Genomic DNA, 21,684 nt, shown 5'->3' on the forward strand with positions numbered 1-21,684 from the left:
AATAGGATGTTAGTTATCTAGTCCTCAGTTCCTGAAAATGCTTCAGGGAAAGTGACTTTTGCATGCCATCCAAGTGTGGGGGCTGGCTGCCAGAGAACCAACCATGTGATTAGAGGGTTGGAACCTTCAGTCTCACAACCTGATTTCCTGGGAGCGTAGAGGTTGACTCAATCACCACTGGCCAAAGATTTAGCCAATCATAACTAGGTAATGAAGCCTCCATAAAAGTCCAAAAGGATGGTTTTTGTCCCCCTTTCAAGAAACTTCTATGTCAGGAAATGGAATGCTTCCACATGTCAAGGTGCCAGGCCCCAACCTCCACAAGGACAGAAGCCCTTTTCTTTGGGAGCTCTCCCTATGTATCTCTTCATCTGACTGCTGATTTATATCCTTTAATATCCTTCTATAATAAATCGGTAATCTAGTAAGTAAACAAGATTTCCTGAGGTCTATGAGCCATTTTAGCAAATTAATCAAACTCAAGGAAGGGAATGTGGGTACCTCTGATTTATAGCCAGTAGATCAGAAGACCAGGTAAGAACCTAGACTTGTGACTGGCATCTGGAGTCTTCTGCAACCGAGCCCTTTACCTGTAGAATATGATTCTATCTCCAGGTAGATAGTATCAGAATTGAGTTGAATTTTTGCATACCCTGCTGGCGAAGGAGAATTGCTTGTTGGTGTAGGGAAGCTTCAACATACACATGTCGGAATAGGGTCCAGGAACTCCTTTTAGTAGGCATTTCCTGATCTTAGAGGACAAGCTTTCAGTCTTTCACCATTGAGTATGATGTTAGCTATGGGTTTTCATATAAGGTCTTTATTCTGTTGAGATAGTGTCATTCTGTTTCTGGTTTGTTGAGTATTTCTATTAAGGGTGCTGACTTTTGTCAAATGCTTTCTCTGCATCAATGAGAGGATCATACAGGAGTTCTTTTCCCCTTCATTCTGTGAATGTGGTGTATGATATTGATTGATACCACTCTTTACTCTCTGCCCCAGGGAAGGAGCTGAGGAGTGGATGCCATGTTGGTTTTCCCCCCAATGCTACTTATTATGTTTCCCCAGCCCACCTGAAATATAGAAAGCAAGAAAGGTAATCCTCAGAGAGATTTTTGTGCTTGTCAGAAGGAACACTGACATCAGGCTTTTATTTGTTGAGCTACAGAATTTCAAAGACCCATCCTGTTCTGTTACTGGGTCAGAGCATATTGAATGATTTCTTTGACTATCATCCTTGGGAAGGCAAAGAGATTTGGTGTTGGATGTTCTCTTCAAAAAGCTTAAATCTAAAACTTGGCTGGAGCTGCTTGGAATTGCATTGCAAAGACAGAAAAGCCTTCAAGTTTTACCAAAGGGCAAAGAGAGTTGAGTTAGAATCCTCTTAAAATAATACAACCAATAGGGCTGTCTGCCAGCTTTGGGGCCCCAGCAGGAAGAGCAGGAGCTAAGAAGACTGAAAAGATCAGAGGTTGTAGTCTTAATTTAGGCTTGACTGGACTTTTAAAGATATCTAGAAATGAGACTTTGTTTATACATGAAAAGGACCAGAAAAGCTATGAGATTAGTTCCAGTATTGGATTGGGAAGGGGAGGAATGATGTAGCAAAGTGAGTGACAAAGATAGAAGTAAGTCATTTTCTGCTTGTACTTCTAGGTCCAGCACTTCCAGTGTACTAGAGGTAGATACATAAATACATCAAAAGGTATTTAGGATACACTGCCAACATTTAAAAAAAAAAAGGTTATTTCAATGTGAAATTTCATAAACAGCTTTCTAGAGGTGAGATTTTAGGATGCGAGGTGGTTATTTATGAGAAGGAGAACACACAAGATTCCAAATCAAGATAAGCATGAATATTAGGGAGAAACAAGAATAGTAAAAGCAATAATGTTTAAGATTCTCTGTAGGAAAGTAAAATACCTAGTTTGATAGACAGGGAAGCTTTACGTTAATATGTTAAAAGATCTTGCAAAGTAGATTGAAGTACATTATTTAAGGTTTTGAACCTTGAGTTTACGAAATTATTTTTTTTTGGTGGAGGCGGTGATAGGGACGGGGGAGCAGCAGTGAAATGTTGTAAATTCCTGAACTGACCATGAGCAGATCAAAGTACTATTTTAGGATATGTAATCTCACACAATGGAAGCAAAAGGGGAAATGTGTCAGGAAATAAGTTTAGAATTTCAGCTACACCATAAGCTCCCTCATCTTTGGGTTTCTGTGTAAGAATTCCCTGTGCAGGAATCAGCTTCCACCATCATCCTCCATTTTTAGCCTGTAATTAAATGCACTAACTGTAAATCCAGAACTAGAATACTGGTTATTTGACTCCAAAAACTCACACTATCAACCACCATCCAGTCAGTTCATAATCAAATCTATTATAAACACCCCTGTATTACTACCATTTCCCTTGTGATAGTGGGAAGAGGGGAGGACCCTATAAATCATTAGAGACTTTATTTTATTTCACTTTATTTTCTGCTTTCATCTCATGATATTAATGTGATCTTAACTTAAGAGAATACTGTTGATTCACCAGGAGTCCAATAAATTAATCTGCACATCTCTAAAACAATCCAAATTGAGAACCAGAATTTATACTGGTTCCCAAACTGGAGCTGTCTTTGGTAATTTTATTCTTATTTCTTCAGTGTTCTGTATTTATTTTTCAGTGAGAAGTCTTCACAGAATACTTTTGCATGTATTTTGACTATGGTCTTAACTAAGGCCCTTTGCCCTCACAGAATAAAATCAAATGTTCCAAGTACCATGAGCCAAAGAGCCTGGTTCTATTTTATCTCTCCACAAGGCATAATGCTTTAAACTTTGAAAATATCTGTGAATGTGCTGGCCTGTGCTGGGTCTCTTTGGACCATCCTCAAGTTAGCTCTATTAGCATTTATTGTTCATAACAAGAGTGGTTGATCTTCTTTTGTTTTTTCCCCGAGTCTTAATAGCAAAGATCTTCACAGACAGCTGTTCAGCAGTTATGATAATAAAATGCTTTAATTCCTCAACCTAATATAAATTGAATTCTTTAGTCAAGAATACTCTTCCTGTTTGACAAACATAAATAGGTGACAATATTATTGTCCATAAGTCCAAGGTACACTTGTGGACATAACTTACACTGGAAATTCTGCTTATGATAAACTCATTTTAATTCTTTTTCTCATTTATACATTGTGCTTAGTTCATGTTTTCCATTTGGGAATATGTAAAATCATATGCATTTTAGTTTACAAAAGAGTGTGGCATTTTCCCCCTTTGCTACAAAAACATTTATTAATGTTTGAATGGCGCTTTTAAAAGTCAAGCAGATTTAATTTGACACTTATGAATAAAAGATTTGCACTTAGATTAAATTTTTCTCTAAGGCACCTATGTCTTTCCTTTATTGATCATTATGTTGCACAGGGAAGTTGTGTTAATTTGTTGTGTTGCCATTTTAATTAATGCTTAACTGAATTTATTCATTCAGAGATAACACCACCAGCAATTCCAGGCATGGGTCAGCACTCTGAACTCTTCAGCATGCTCTTCTTTTCAGACAGAAATTTCAGGCAGATGAGAACAAAAATCCTCTCAGTTCCAAGTAATAATCCATGTAAATGAATCATTTTACAATCAATTTAGCAAAGATCTAAAGAACTCAGACACATTCCAGATTGGAGTTCAAGGCTACCTGGGATTTTATAACAAAACTAATTCACAGTTTTCAACACTTCACATATAAAGTACAGAATGTTGAGGAGTTAGAGGTTAAGGAGAAATTTTAGGGAAATCCATTGGGGTTCTATAAGTACTACTATACCCAAGAGGTCAGGGATGAGAGTTCCTATGCCCCACCTCAAACCTTGGGAAAGGGCTTCATACGGACACTCAGGGTGCTTATTATGTGTTCCGGAGACTTGAGAAGCAAAGTGGACTCACTTCTGTTTCTTGCCTTGGAAAATCTGAGGATGGATAGATTGACTAAAGAGACCACTTGAAATAGCATCATAGCAACAGCAGTTTGGGGAGTAATGACATTGCCTATGAACAAGTCACCCCAAGTGACTGGTTCCCATGAACTACTAGTAGACTATGAATGAGAGAGTGAAATGGAATGACAGCTTCTCATTCTTCCAAGTGTAGATAGACAGGGATCTTGGAAACCTTGAAAACTAGAATTGTATTTTCTGTCATCTACAAACTTAGGAAGAAATCATAAATGACCAGGCAATAACATTAACACGCTTGTCCATTTAGAGGATTAGAGAGTTCCCAATGATGGGAAGAGGGTCTCATAAGAATCCAGGAAACTTAAAGAATGAATCAATCAACTTCAAGTACTTCCTAGGCTCAGAGAGCATCAAACCCAGTTTACTCACATTTTTTTGGAATAAAAATATTTTCTTGCTTGTTATATCTCTTTTCTCCACTGCTGAAAATTTCCCAATTCCACTGGTCAGAAATCTATTAGCAAGATGATGGAGGAAGAGCAAAAGTGCTGGTAGTGGAAAGAGGGAAGCAACCTATAAAGCCTCACTCTTACCCCTGCATGTCATCAGTTTGGATCAGGTTCCGGCTAAGAGATGGGATGGGAAAACTGCCTTCAAACAAAGTTTTACGGTTTTGATTATTACACTGTAATATACAAAATTATGATTGAATTGAGACTCCTTTGTGGATAGAAGTTACAAAGACTCTTTCATTATCTGAGAATGAGCAAAGGATTCATCAGCCCTGACCTAGTTTGCTGATTCAGGTGGACAGGAAGAACCAGTCCCATAAATTGGGTTTGAATGGACAGCAGGGGCTCTGAGGGAGTATGTGTTGTCATTGTTGCTGTTGTTAAATAAGCAGTCCTACCTATTTGCCATGAGAGTTTTACTTCCCTTATTAGCCTTCATGTGGCAAATGCATAATTGTTAAAAATCTTCAAATTTCTAAAAACCAGTTAGGTCTTTGTCTTCATAGAGCTATTCCAGAAACCCAAAGGGTTATGACCACTGGAAATATGATCTTGGCATCACCAATAAGTTCATACTTGCTACTGTCTTTGTTATACCTGCTCCATGTTCTGTAATTTGGCTTTGCCTTCTGCCATATACATGGAAAGTCTCTTTTCAAGATCACTTATGACTTCTCTTCCTAATTGTTACATTCAATGCAAAATGTACAACGTTTGCTTAACACAGTTAAACTCTCCCTTCTGGCATTCCTCTTTTCCCATGACTTTGCTGACATCTCTCCAACCTGAATTTATAAGAATTCAAGCTCTGCAGTCAGGCTTCCTGACTTCAAACCCAGATCCAAATACTTATAAATGTGTGCCTTGGGACATCATTTATTATCCCTAAGCCTTCATTTCCCTTTATATAAAATGAGATAATAATTATATACAACTCAGCATGGTGTCTATTATACAATAAGCATTCAATTAATATTATCTAGCCTTTACCATTTTTATTGTCAGAATCATCTAGTCTCTCCCTCTAAGTTTCTTTCCATCTCGAACTCAATTCCTCATTCTAGACATGAAGTAATTGTATTTACTGGAGTTGTCTTTCTGTCTCTTCTCTGACTAATTTATAAATTTAATTTATTTAATTTCTTTCATTTCCATACCCGCAACTATCACTTACATTCTTAAAGTTCACAAGTCTCCTTCAGGGTCACACTTTGAACCAAATATACAGGGGCTTAATGAAAATTTCCACTTGATATTCATTACCTCTTCAAACCCAACATTTTGAAAATCAAACTCATCAACCATTCTCACCCACTAACCTTACACAAACACACACACACACACACACACACACACACACACACACACACTTCTTTTTAGCCCTTCATTTCCTAAGTAGGTACTGACACTACAAACATCCTAGTCACTTAGTCATTTAAGCCAGAAACTGATGAGTTGTCCTAGATTCCTTCTTCTCTCTCATTTCCCATCCCAATTTGTCATTAAACCCTGTAAATTCTGCCTCCCAAATATTTCTCAAATCAGTCAACACTTCTCCATTGCTATTCTCATAATTAGGGATAAAATGAAGGCCAAAACGCACATAGTTCATGATTTAGCTACTGCCCATCTTTTCTCTCACTGCTTTTCTCCCTTTAGCCTTTAATATCAACCACATCAACTATTTTAAGTTTCCCAGATACACTAGATATTCTCTTAGTCTCTTGGCTTTGAATATCGTGTTCTGTCTGCCTAGGCTGTGACTACTTCATTTTATATTTGATCTAGAATAAGTACAAACAAGATGAGCACTCACTGACCACACGATCCTATTCTATCTTCTCAAAAAATCTAGCATATGAGTATCATCATCATTCTCTTTTTGGAGAAAAGAAAAGAGGTTCAAAGAAGCTAAGTAACTTACACCTGGTCCCTAAACTGGAAATTACCAGTCAACTTTAGAATTATTTAGGGGCTAAGTAAATGTCACTGAATCTTAAGATAGGAATTGTTATTCCTCTTATAAGAGTATCAAAATGAAGCATCAAATATTTTGAATAACTTATCCAAGATCTTATAGCTGGTTCATAATAAAGCAGAAGATATAAACCCAGATTTTAATTTTTTCTTACATTTAGTTGACTTTCCCAAGTCTTTAGATAAAAATAAAAATATATCATTATGACACAAAGCAACCACAATTTTGTTTTAATAAGTTCCCCTCACCATTCTAAATTTGCCTTTTTGTCTCTCTTTCGCTAATGGATTTTTTTCAAGATCTAAATAAAATACCATATCCTCCTCTATCAGAACTTCCTTGACCTTCTAGTTTCTGATGATTTGCTCCTAAAATCCTATGACATTTCTCATCAACATCATCTGGGCTGGAACTTACTACTGTGTAACTTGACTTGTTTCTTTTTTAATGTTCTTTTATCAATTATTTTTATAAAGGTATATGTTACAGAGTAAAATTCATATATAGTTTTTTTTCATATATAGTTTTTTGAGTTTTGCAAATGCATAGTCATATAACTACTACCAAAATCAAAATACAGAAAAATTATATTATCTCAAAAATTTCCCCTATTCACCTTTGGAGTCATCCTTCTCTCTTAGTCCAGGCTCTGACAATAATTGATCCATTTTCTGTGTCTATAGTTTCGTTTTTTCAGGATATCATGTATATTGAATCATACAGTATGTAGACTTTGGGGGTTAGCTTCATTCACTTACAATAATGCATTTGAGATTTAGCCACATTGCTGTGGTATTAATAGTTTGTTCCTTTGTATTGCTGAGTAGTATTCCATAGTATGATGCAACACAGTTTATCCATTTACCTGTTAATGGACATTTCTGTTACTTTCAGTCCTTGTCAATTATGAATAAAGTTGTTACAAATATTTGCATATAATTTTTGCATTAAAAAGGTATTTGTTTCACTTCAGTGTATTCCCAGGAATGACAGGTGGTAAGTGAATATTTAACTATTTCAGATGTCAACAATCTTTTTTCCACAGTTAATGTAGTAACTTGCCTTCTCAACAGCAAATTATGCAAGTTGCAGTTGCTCTGCATCCTCACACACTGTATTGTCAGCTATTGAAATCTCTTCCATGATAATAGTAGTATCATGAGTCACCAGCACCAGCAAAGTCACCAGCACACTAATGAAAAGTAGCCAGATTCAAATGATACTAAAACGATAGACATAGATTATGTAAAGTCTTACATTAGGATCAAAAACACAGAACCCAAATATAAGGTATAAACAACCCCGGGGTCTTCCTTTCAGGGTAAACCTAATACACAACAATATGCTATAAACTCTAGCTTAAGGCTTTGATCGTTTTATGCTGCATAAAACTATCTAAAACATGAGAAGTGAAAATCTTGCTCTGTGGCACTCAAGACACTTCTCCCATTCAGGGCCCAACAATTCATACATGTATTTACATTTTTTATATACACACATATATACACTAAAATTTTATACCTTATTCTCTTTGGAAAATTTTTAATGTTGTTAAACTATAAACTTTTATATATTTTACCAATTAAAAAAATCAGACTTTAATCATTAAAGATTAAATTAACATAAAAGTTTACATAATTGCATACGATATAATAAATTTTTAAATTGGGAAATATTCAGAAGAGAGTAATCAGGTGGTTACTTCCCAAAGATGATTCAGACAGTCTTCAAACATAGAAGTGAGAATTTGGGAGGGAGAAAGAATAAAACTATCACATAAATGACCCACAGGCTGTATTCTATCTTCTTTATCTGGAGGCTATAGTTCCTGAAACAGACAGTAAAATTCAAACAGTTGTGCTCCGTTTTCTTGATTTCCTTGGCAACCATGACCTCAGTATGCTCTCAAAGGTTACAATTCTCCAAGGGGAAGAGCAGGCTATCCTAAGGACTCTTCTAGGTCAAAAATGCCCCAGGAGGTATGAGTTTGACCCTGAGTCAAATAATAGTAAAGATTAGGAGACGGAGGTTTAGAAAGAGGGTGTAGGGTCAAATGAAGCAGAGAAAATAGGCTGCTCCTCTAACTCTACTGCGCAGTGACATCACGGCTAGCACATATATGAGCTTCTTATCAAATTAGAGCCCAGAATCAGCTCAACAACCTCCTTCTTCCTTTCTGTCCCTCCCAGACCAGAGCCCATGTTGAAAGCAGAGTGTTTTAATAGACTGAAGCCAGCTGGAGAGGTTAAGTGAGTCACTCTTCTATGAGAATTTAGGCTAGGAAAAAGAAAAATGTAGCATGTGTGCTAGGAGACTCTCCCTAGATTGCCTTGGAGCCATATGGAGAACCAAAACTCTTGGTCACACATTTCAGAAACTAACATTTATCAAAGCACCACCTGCCTTGGGGCTCTGGTTTTCTATCTACTTCTACCATCCTAAGTCTATGTTATCCACCCCAGTGAATTTTCCTTGGTGTATTCATGTAGTATTGGGGGACAGGATTGTTTGGTTTTATAATTCGTATTCCCTCATAAAGTTGAAATTTTTAAGAGTTACCCCTGGCCTGAGAGATATGAAAGAATGTATTGTAACTTTAGGGCAACCGGCGTTTCCATAACTCTGGTTGGTGTATACAAACAGAACGGGAGAGGAAGAAGGGGGAACGTGTTCTGTTATGTTGTACTTTACAAAGTTTATTTCTTCCCTCTTCGTTTATAGGAAAATAGATACTTTGTAAATCTTCAGACTTGCTGTAGGCTTCAGTGTTTAATGAGGTAAAGGATATTGGATAGTTTTTCAAAGCACATCACAGCTAGAATAAAATAACCCAAGTATTAGCAATTTGCATGCTCTATATACAGTTGGTGATATTTGTACTGAGTATTTAAACAATACACTTCAGACATAAGGCTTTGAAACATAAATATAGACACACTCACTGGTTTCTAAGTGTTTCCTGGTCCTTACAGTGATCTGCTTAAGCCTCTTAACAAGTCAGAAATCCTATTTGACTGAACTGTCTCATTTTAGCAAAAACATATGATCACTCTGTAGCCCTATTTTAAAGGCTTTGACACATTTCTTTATCTTTCCTGTCTTCTCTCCATATCTGAAAAATGGAAATCTTCAAATGAGATTTAATCTCTCTTAAAATCAATTTAACTGAGCAAACAGCATTGTGCTAGATGTTTCAAAATTTGCATTTTGAACCCCGCTTTCAAGGTAATCATACTATTTTAGAGGAGAAGAAAAAAAGCACATAACTACTACAAGTTGACAAGTGGCTAGAGAAGAGAAAGGGTTTTAGGCAGTGGACTATCTAAAGAGTCATGGAACATCTCAAAGAGGAGTTATGCCTTCAAAGGTTGGATTTTGAAGGATGAATGGAGATTCCTCCCAGTAAGGATATTTCAGGTGGAAAGACTATAGTGTTGCCTGTTCAGGAACCATAAGCAGCTCAACATGGCTGTCAGATAAATAAAACATTGCTCAGAGGGGATGGAATGGGGAATCACTGGAGAGAAAACTGGACAGATTGATGAAGGAGAGATCAGGAAAGCCTAATATGCAACGTTAAGAAGCTTGGACTTCACTCTGTAAAGAACTGGAGGCCTTTGTTGGATTTTAATCAGAAGAACAATTTGATCAGATTTTTTTAAAAAAGAAAGTTACATGGAGGCTAGAATAAATTGAGACAAGACTTGAGGATGGGAGATCACTCAAGATACCGTTAAAGATTCAGGCAAAAAGGGGTTTGAATTAGAGTGGGGAGTGCAAATATGGGGGTAAACTAAAAAGGTAATTTGAGGGTAGAATCTATAAGATCAATCTAAAAGTGATTGGAAATTGTGCCAGAGAGTGAGAGAGCTCAGGGGAGTAAGACATGAGCAAGAGAGAGTCAAGGATAATTTCAAAATTTCCCACGTCTCCTATTTTGATTTTTCTCCCCGGAAACATTGTGCCTTATGTCCTTGCTACACAAATGTGGTCCATTTATTTACTGGAAGCATTGGTATCACCAGGAATTATCTTGAAAATGCAAATTATTTGGCTTCTTAGCAAAACTTCTGTGACAAGAACCAGGAACCTCACTCTGCAGTTGATTCTCATGCATGCTAAATTTGGAAAGTATAGTTGCATGTGATTAAAACTAATATTCTCTACATCCCTCCCAAAAAAAATGCTTCCTTTTCTCCCAGCCATCTCTGACATCTCTATTTCCAGTTCTGCTTCTGCCTGAAGGCTAAACAAACGTAGCCTCTAAGAGTGGTGTCAAAATTGGGAAGTGAGCAACCTTTTTCCAATACTGAATTTGAGGCTCAATCCATATGGTCATAGCGAATTAATGATATTGTCGAGGTGTTTCACTGTCCACTTAGTGTAATTCCAATATGGTATGTGCCTGCTTGTTATTGCATTAGACAAAAACACTTACAAAGAATGGACACTGCAGTACTTGAACTCATGTCTATTTTCTCTCCACAGTTCTCATTTCGATACTACCAATAATGGCGGTATCCTACTGTGATATCCGTTATTATAAATGCTTCCATTGTAAACAGTACAGAAAAGAGAAGCTGAACTTACAACACAATAGTGAAAGGATGGAAAACCTTGTTCCTAATTAGACTCTTCAGTTTGAAAAACTCTATTCTTTTCATGAGAGGAAATACTTCAGACTGAGCATCAGGAAAAAGAGATGGTGTATAAGAATTGAGAATAGGAGATTGACAAGCAAAAGGGAATGTCTAATTTGTTGCATTTCTAAAGAGAGGTTTTCAGTGTTCTGCCTTAGATTGTTTCACACTATCTACTGTTCCTTCACACTTTTTCTCTCCCACAATTGCAGTTTTTGGAGTTGTAACTTTCTCAATTCATGCCCTTCTTCTCAATTTATTAATCTCTCTCTTCTCTATGTTTTGAATGAGGTATGCTTTTAAAGAAGTATACTACTTTCTCCCTTTTCAAAGAAACATCCTAGCAAAAAGAAAATGAAGATATTGGCAGAAAGAAAGAAAACAAGGGGAAAAGCAAGGAAAGCGACACTTAGATAAAAGATAATGAAAGCCCCCTATCGGGCTCTTACACAAACTAGCAGGAGTGAGGCAGCGCTGAGAATGCAACAAACAATAAAGGCAGAGCAATAACCTCCACTTAGGATCTTTGAAAGGAGAAAAAATTACACCCTTTCTGCTGCTATGCAGGAGCACCAGGACCACCCAGGAGGGATAAGAAGAGATGGGGCTCCCCCTTTCTTTCACCAGAAAAAAAAAAGGTATTGAAAAATATCTTCCAAATTATATAAATGGTAATATGCTAAGACTGTTTCTAAACAGATACTTTGGGAACTCCTCATTCAAATGAGGGCTGTCTCTAACAGACTTGGTCCTGGAAGTGTAAACTCACCCCGAAGATGCTGCCAATGATTGAAACAGCTTGGGATATCTTCCGAGGATTGTCTTCATGCTATTTTCTTTCTCTTGTTCTGCAGTGTTTTGGTTGGTCCATTTGTTGGTTTGTGTGGTAGACTATATTTATTTTGTTTATTTTATTTTTAAAACTAGCCACTACAGTGATATGCTATGCAGAGCTCATGGTTTAATTCTGAGTAACTGTCCCTGAGAGGAGCTTTCTTAGAGCCAGTTCATGATTGTCTGACACTCATACAGTAAGAGGCAGTAAGACGAGACTGAATTCGCCAATGACCGTTGTGACCTGGACTTGTTGTGTTTCAGTCCCAACTCCAGAGGCTTATTTGTGGGATGCACGGCTCCTGTGATACACCACCACTCTTCCCTCCCTTTCAGGTATCTCAGAGTGCTGGCAGATCATCCTCCCAGTCATATATAAGTTGGGTTTTGAACAAGGGACAGACAGAATATGTCTACCTACTTTCACGCAAACAAGTCAAGGTATATGATGTTTCTGGTTCACTATTGTGTTTTTTAATCCATGTCTATTGGTCTTGCAGTTAGCGGAAATACATCCTTCATTACAGAAACAGATTGATCATCACTGCTCAATTTTAGTGGTAGTGTATTTTTATCCTTTCTTCATTTTCTTTATGAGTAATTAATGGAAGTAGGTAAAAGCTCTGTGCATTCAGCATTTTTTCTTTCCCTATGTTTACATGTATACAGTATCCTCTTTCATTTTTATAAAGTAAACCATACTGAATATTGTTCTGCCTCTCCTCGGGAGTAAGCAAAATAAGTAGGACTGACAGAAGTAATATATATCGTTTAATTGTCTTTAATCCTCATCTGGTTGTGACAGCAAGCTCACCAAAGGACGGGGTATTTTCATAGGCTGGGGACAGCTGTGGAGGCTTCCATATATGTTCAGGAAAGATGCCTCACCTGTGGTCCTTCTGCTTAGCCCCACTACAGTGAAGGAATGACTTGGCTGCATCTTCTGCTTGTGAGGGACATGCAAGCCCTCAGTCTCACCCTGAAGAAGAGAACCAAGATTCCCCTGAGCCTGAGTAGAGTTTAGAAGGATAACTTGACTGTTAATCTGGTAGGCAAGTCATGACACTCTAAGAAGTCAGAACCATATGGACAGGGATATGGAAAAAAACAAACTGCCATGTTCAGAGAAACAGAAGGTACTAAAATTTGGAGCATGAGTGACAGAGATATGTGTACCAAATACAGCACACAAATTCAAAGTCCTGGTGCAAATTGTAAAGACCTAGACCAGCGTTGCTCAATGTGTAGTCTGTGAACCAATTTATCAGAAGTACCTGGACTGGTAGCTAAAAATGTAGATTCCTAAGCTCTACCCTAGATCAATTAAATCAAGAATCTTCTTGTGACACCCATCTTTAAGATCTAGCCTAATAACTCTAGTGGACTAAATTTCAAAAACCAGTGTATTCTCCATCTCAGGGTTTTAACAGGTTAACTGAGTCAGAATATTGTTTTTTAAAGTTACTTTATAAATTGGATAAGCATCAGGTTAACTTTATATAGTATATTTCATAGGTTTTTAAAGCAAATATCAGACCACAGAGAAGCTGTACAAATTTAAAAATATGTATTTATTTCTCTTAGAAACACATTCCTAGCATTGTCTATAAACAAAATTCTAATTAGTTTTTTCTAGTCACCTCGTTTCAGATGAATAGATTAGTGGAATTCAACAGCTATTAAAATAGAGTCAATTTCCTGATCATTATCAATTAGACTTGCATGCCTTAGTTTCAAAACCTTTTAGTGTTTCCCAGGCCATATCCCTAAGTTTAGTCAATTTTTAATATAAAACCCCTCTGTAATAGATACTGACTTCCCCATGCCATTATTGAGGCCAGACCATTACTGCATTATACCTGAAAAGCTTCTTAACTGCTTATAGAGTCTCCAAAGTTCTGCAACATTTTCATCATTCCAACTAATTTGTACAAAAACCTGCATTATACCCGATCTAATAAACCAGGTAACTGATATTGGGTATAACAATTGAAATGAAGGAAGAAAAAGTGTTCTTATTTGTAGATGTTATGATTGTACACCTAGAAAACTCAGACGGCATCACCGAAAAGCTATTATAACCAATCATTGAGATCAGTAAGTTACCCAATAGCAAAGTAAATAATTAAAAATCAATAGCTTCCTATAAAACAGGAAAAGAAGTTAGGAGAGATAATGAAAAGAGCATCATTCACAAAGTCATCATCTTTGCCATGCCTGAGCAGTGGCAGGATCCTTGTGGGAGGTGAGTGGTCTGTTCTCCAATTCCATGAGGAAGTGTAATGCAGCAGTCCTTCAGCCATGTTTCTTGTGTTCAGATTCTGCCTGCTGCTAGCTATGTGACTTTAAGGAAGTTAAATGAGCCTATGAGTTTCCTCACCTCTAAAATGGAATAATTAAAAGAGAATATTTAATAGAGTTATTGTGAGGACAATATGTTTTATATAAATAAAACGTATGTTATGACTCTATGACTATAAAATATTTATACTTACATATACATAATGGGCCATGGCTACATACATATATATATAATATGACTACATGGGTAATTCACTTAGAACAATATCTAGCACAAATGGGAAACACTGAATAAATCCTCATTGTGGTTTTGTGGTTCATGATTTTCTGAAATGACATTAGTTTTGAGCTGGTTACACAGTACAACTTCAGAAATACCAGCATTTGAACCTAATGACTTAAGATTCCTTCCAATCTTAAAATTCTATGGTTCATTGAAATTGTAAATTGATATTTTTATTTCTTATCTCCTCTATAGTTTTTGTTAGCTTGAAGACTGGATATTTCGTACATTTTTGTTTATGTTCTCTCATGTAAAACAAATTAAATTTTAAAAGAGGGTAGGGCTAAAAATCTCCAAAACAAGAATCTCATTTCTTTTCACCTGTAAAGTGAATTGAAACTTCTGAAGGGAGTGGCTGACCGGGATGAATAGAAGGAGATCTGTGGATCTATGTTGTTGAGAAGTTGGGCTGAACCATCCTGGTTTAAAAGGAATTTAGAAAGGTGGAGTGGGGAAATATAAAGAATGTAGGCTCTAGTGCCAAAGAGCCAAGATCATAATCTAAGCTCCTACATTTCCCATCTAAGGGAATTTAGCAGATCTTACTTGAATCCTTAGCCTCAGATTCTTCATCACAAAAATAAAAATCAAATAGGAATCTGATTCATCAGACTGTAGTGGAGGTAAAATTAGGAACTTGGCCAAAACAAAATATCTTGTCAATATCAAGATTTAGGAGGCTGGTACTCCATGTAAACTTCTGTTTTCTAAAATGCAAAACCTCCTCAGGTGTCATTACACCTGAAGTTATACAATTACAGAGTCTTCTCTGGGGAGGGAAAGCAATCGCTCCCAGGAATCATCAGCTGTTCACTCTCTTCCCCTTGATAAAACGAAATCCATGTGCCATGTGAACTCTGATTGCTTGTAGTGAGAAAGAGATAAAAGTGGCCCAAATGTGAAAAGAAGGGGACAAAAGATCTCCTGAGCCAATTTCATGATTCATCCAGTGTCTACTTCTATCACTAAAGTATGGAAGAAGGGGAGGGGGCAATAAACAAGGCTTTAAATTTTATATGATTTGTCCAGAAATGCATTTGAGACCTGAAATACATATACTAAACTTTTCCCCAAAGTCCATTTAAATGAAATTTTTCGATATGGGGATTTATATTTCTTTAAAAAAAAAACCACATTTATTTATTTATTTTTGGCTGCATTGGGTCTTCGTTGCTGTGCACGGGCTTTCTCTAGTTGCGGCGAGCAGGGGCTTCTCTTGTTGCAGAGCACAGGTTCTAGGTGCATGGGCTTCAGTAGTTGTGGCGCATGGGCTCTAGAGCGCATCAGTAGTTGTGGCGTGCAGGCTCTACAGCACAGGCTCAGTAGTTCTGTGCACAGGCTTAGCTGCTCCATGGCATGTGGGATCTTCCCGGACCAGGGCTCGAACCCGTGTCCCCTGCATTGGCAGGTGTATTCTTAACCACTGTGCCACCAGGGAAGCTTGGGATTTATATTTCTATATATTTTCCTCAATTGTGAGAATTATAAATCAAGCAGGTTAGCTATCTAATTGTAAAATCAACACTTTAGGCATTAAACAATTTAATGAAGAGCCAGGTATAAAAGACAAAGGCTTTTGTGCATGTTAGGTACAACAAAACAAAATAAATTTATATGTAACCATCTTCTTCAATCTACACTTTAAAGCAGGCTAATAAGCTCCCCTCCAGTACCTGTCAGCCTGTATCTAAATATTCTCCCCCTAAACCTAAAAACTCAGCATTGTTCATGTCTATCACCCAAGCCAACTGCAACGAAATTGTTATAGAGAAAAATCCTGAAATTTGTCCAAGAATTGAAGGATGAAAGTTGAAAATTTATGTGACTACTGTATTATTGCTATTTCAATAGCAATATGTACTATAAACATGTAAAATGGTAATGTGCTTTTAAGTTGATTTACTTATATATTTAAATAAATGTTTAAAATCTGTGATTAGTTTGGGTTCTTTAGTGCCAAGCAACAAAAACTAAATCCAGCTAACCAAAGTGAAAGAGAAAGGAGGAAGTGGCCAAGATGATGGAGTACAAAGACCCCAATCTCATCTTCTCCCCACAGCCACACCAAAAGTACTCTATTAACAGAGCAGTTATTGATGAGAAAGACCAGAAGACTAGCAGAACAGATCTTCTACAACTAAAGAAATAACCACAACAAGATGGGTAGGAGGGGTGGAGATATGGTGTAGTCAAGACCCATAACCCCTAGGCAGCAACACAAAAGGAGAATAGTTACAATTTCAGAGGTTCTTCCCAAGGTGTGTGGGGTCCAAACCCCACACTGGTCTCCGCAGCATGGGAGCCCTACATGGGGAAGATGAACCACCAGAACTTTTTCCTTTGTAGGCTAGTAGGGCTTACTTTTGGGAGAGCCAGAGGACTGTGGGAATTGGAGACTCCACTCTTAAAAAGCACACATAGAATCTCATACACTCTGGAACACAGAGCAGGACCCAGGACAGAAGCTATAAATTGAAACGAGCCTGGGTCAGCCCCACTTGCTCATCTTGGAGAGCCTCCAGAAGAGGCAAGAGGAAACTGGAGCTCATCCTGGGGCCATAGACACTGGTGGCGGCCACTTTTGGGAGCTCATTCCATCAGAAGGACACTGGTGCTGGCAAGCACTCTTTTGGAATCCTCCATCTAGCTTATTAGCATAGGGACCCAGCCCCATCCACCAGCAGGCCTGCTGCCTTAAGGCCTCCTGAACCCACTGTCACCCTGGACCCACCAGATGGCCCAGGACCCAGACCCGTCCGCTATTGTGCTGGCACTAGTCCCAGGACCCAGCCTCCAGCAAGCAAACACCAGCCTAGGATTACTGCATCCCTGCAATCTGCTATGTCAAAACACAGCTCACCCACCAGCAGGCCAGCACTAGGCCCAGGAGCCCCTGGACCCCAGCCCTGCCCACCTATGCCGACACCACGTTCAGGACACCCCAAATCCCACAGCCAGCCATGTCAGGAACTGGACCTCCCTACCAGCATGCTGACACTAGTCCCAGGACCCCCAGGGACCTGCAGCCAGGTAATCCATGAGCTGGTTCTACTCACCAGCAGTCCAAAACCAGCCCTGGGACCCAGCCAGGCCCTGGCCACACCTACCAGTAGGCCAACACAAGCTCCAAGACATCTTGGACTCCTCAGCCAGCTGTTTCAGGATCTAGCCCCACACACCAGACAGCTGACACCGGCTTTGGGACACCCAGGAACAAATAAAGGATACCACTTTCACCATTTTTATTCAACATAGTATATGAAGTCCTAGCCACTGCAATCAGACAAGAAAAAGAAATAAAAGGCATCCAAATATACAGAAATCTTTTGCATCTCTATACATTAACAACAAATTACCAGAAAGAGAATTTTTTAAAAAATCCCATTTACAATTGCATCAAAAGGAATAAAATACCTAGGAATAAATCTAACTAAGGAGGTAAACACACACACACACACACACACACACACACATGTACTTGGAAAACTATACACTGATGAAGGAAATTGAAGGCAACACAAATAGATGGAAAGATATACGATGTTTATGGATTGAAAGAATATTGTTAAAATGACCACACTACCCAAGGCAATCTACAGATCCAATGCAATCCCTATCAAAGTACCAAGGGCATTTTTCACATAAGTAGAACAAATAATTCTAAAAATTGTATGGAAACACAAAAGACCCCAAATAGCCAAAACAACCTGTAGAAAGGAGAACAAAGCTGGAAGTACCACAGTCCCTGATTTCCATCTATACTGAAAAGCTACAGTAATATCAAAACTGTATAGTACTGGCACAAAAACAGACACAGGTCAATTGGACAGAATAGAGAGCCCAGAAATGAACCCATACTTACACAAGCAATTAATCTACAATAAACAAGGCAAAATACACACTGGGGAAAAGACAGCCTCTTCAATAAATGGTGTTGGAAAAACTGGACAGCTACATGCAAAAGAATCAAACTAGGCCACTTTCCTACACCACAGACAAAAATAAACTCAAAACGGATTAAAGATTTAAGACCTGAAACCATAAAATTTCTAGAAGAAAACATAGACAGTAAGCTCTTTGACATTGTTCTTCGTAATTTTTTTTAAAACCATCTCCTCAGGCAAGGGGAACAAAAGCAAATATAAGCAAATGGGACCTACTACAGACTAAAAAGCCTTCACAAAGCAAAGGTAACTGTCCGCAAAACAAAAAGGCCACCTGCTGAATGGGATAAGAGATTTGCAAATGATATATCTGATAAGGGATTAATATCCAAAATATACAAAGAACTCATACAACTCAATGTCAAAAACGAAAACTCCCGGGCAGAGGATCTGAATGGATACTTTCTCAAACAGGACACACAGAAGCCCAACCAGCACAGGAAAAGATACTCAACACCACTAATCATTAATGAAGTACAAATCAAAACCACAATGAGGTATCACTTCACACCTGTCAAAATGGTTATTATCAAAAGGACAACACATAGCAAGTGTTGGCAAGGATGTGGAGAAAAAGGAACCCTGTGTACTGTTGGTGGGAATGTAAGTTGGTGCAGCCACTATGGAAAACTCTATGGAGGTTCCTTTAAAAGTTAAAAATAGAATTCCACTTCTGGGTATTTATCTGAAGAAAACGAAAACACAATTTAGAAAAGATATATGTACCTATATGTTCATTGCAGCATTACTTACAGTAGCCAAGGTATGGAAACAACCTAAGTGCCCATCAATAGATGAATGGATAAAGAAGAAGTGGTATATATATATAATGGAATATTAGTCAGCCATAAAAAAGAATGAAATCTTGTCATTTGTGACAACATGGATGGACCTAGAGGATATTAATGCTAAGTGAAATAAAACAGACAGAGAAAGACAAATACTGTATGATTTCACTTACATGTGGAATCTAAAAAACAAAACAAATGAACAAACATAACCAAATAGAAGCAGAGTCATAGATACAGTGAACAAACAGGTGGTGGCCAGAGGGAGGGTGGTAGGGAGAGGAAAGAAACAGAGCGATTAAGAAATAGAGATTAAGGTATTAAGAAATAGGGAGATTAGGAGGTACAAACTTCCAGCTGCAAAATAAGTGAGTCACAGGTATAAAATGTACAGTGTGGAAAGTATAGTCAACAACAAAGTAATTTTTTGTATGGTGACATATATAACTGGATTTATAGTGGTGATTATTTTGAAATGTACAGAAAAAACTCACTATGTTGCATAACAGGAATGAACATAATGTTGTATGTCTATTATACCTCAAAGACAAACAAACAAATATACAAGCAAACTCATAGAAGAGATCAGATTTGTGGTTACCAGAGGCGGGGGTTGGGTGGGAATTGGATGAAGGCACACAAAAGGTGCAAATTTCCAGTTATAAGATAAATAAGTACTAGGGATGTAATGTACACTGTGATAAATATAATTAACACTGCTGTATGTTATATATGAAAGTTGTTAAGAGCATAAATCCTAAGAGTTTTCATCACAAGGAAAATTCATTTTCTATTTCTTTAATCTTGTATCTATCAGTATATGAGGTGATGAATGTTTACTAAACCTACTGTGATAATCATTTTATGATGTATGTAAGTCAAATCATTATGCTATACACCTGAAACTAATACACTGCTGTATGTCAATTATATATCAATAAAACTAGATGAAAAAAGTGAGAGAAAAAGATCAAGAAAGAGATTGAAAATAGTGCATTTAGAATTTGAGGTATACCACAGAATCAAAAGGAAAGGGTGAAAAGCATTCCTTAACATAGCAGTCATTGGGTGGAGTGTAGGAAAATGAAATATTTCGGAGGGACTTGCCTATGGAATATGGAATTCATGTTTGGGTCACACAGCTTAAGACACAATCTTCTGGGAGCTACAGCAGTTAACACTGTATATATGGCACTAATCCCAACAAAAGGTGCTCCATTTGCCAGGACAAAGTGGCATCTTGATTGACAGTTCTAGCAAGATTTTGTAGAATAGGAAGGAAAGGTCTCTCAGTGGGAAATCAGAGGAAGGAAAATAGAATCTGTGTAGTCAAAGTCCCCAGATATCTACTGGACTTTCCATAACACCTTTCATGGGTTCACCAGTGGCCTCATATTTTCTTATAGTCTAAAATTTGTCCCCCATCATAGAGTTTTAGAAGCAGAACTTTCAAAGGTATAGGACGGAATTCTATATATAAGCCAAATTCTCCAAACGGTCCAAGGTGGGTGCTATGGAATATCCTCTTTACCCACTCAGACCACAGCTTATTCCAGGTGAAGCGCATTGTATATTTTTATGCTCAGAATCTCTATTCATTAAAATTTCCATAGTGAATGGATAAAATTAAACCATGTGTTTTTCTGTTTGCGTGCTTTCAAAAACAGACTTAAAATTTTATCTGTTTTTCATTTAAATGGTACAGGTGTTTTTTCTGTTATCCCTTTTTTAATTTTTTCAAACTACTAACCATTTCTTACTTTTTCCACATTAAAAAAAAAAGTATCCAGATATATACCAGAGGTGCCAAGTCACAAATGAAGGATCATGTTAAATAAATTTCAATAGCCACCACTCCACAGGTTTTCCTCCACTTGACAGAATTTGCCAAAAGAAGTTAATTTTAGAATAAAACAAACTTTGGTCTTATATTTTTATCATCTTTCTTCTAACTCAAAGCCTTCACTCTGACTTGAAGAACCAAAAAATAATCTGTTTAGACACATGATAAAAATTTTTGAGATTATAGCTTTACCTTTCCAACACACCATTTGATTGAGAAATATTTAAATGATTAACTGACAAATAGCTGGCTTAGATAATTTTTTTCTACAGAAATTTTGATCCAACAGATAAGATATTTGGATGGCAAAAAAATAACTAAAGTCCTTGAATTTCTAATGCTAGTTCCTCAAGTGATAAGACCATGAGGATGGAGACAGAGAACTGGAAGTATATGTTGATTCCCTTTCTTTTACCTGCCACCAGAAAATGTGCTATAAAAATATGAACAGAAACTTTGATCAGCCCACAGAAGACTCAAGTGATATCTTCTGGATAACTTTAGATTTTACTGGTAGATTGAAATGCTTGCTATTCATCACCTGCAAGTATAAAGAAGCATCGCATGGAGAACAGGGTAAGAATTTTAAAACCAGAGAACCTAAACCCCAA

The sequence above is a fragment of the Orcinus orca genome, chromosome 4 (genome assembly GCF_937001465.1).
Source record: "Orcinus orca chromosome 4, mOrcOrc1.1, whole genome shotgun sequence".
Taxonomy (NCBI): Eukaryota; Metazoa; Chordata; class Mammalia; order Artiodactyla; family Delphinidae; genus Orcinus; species Orcinus orca.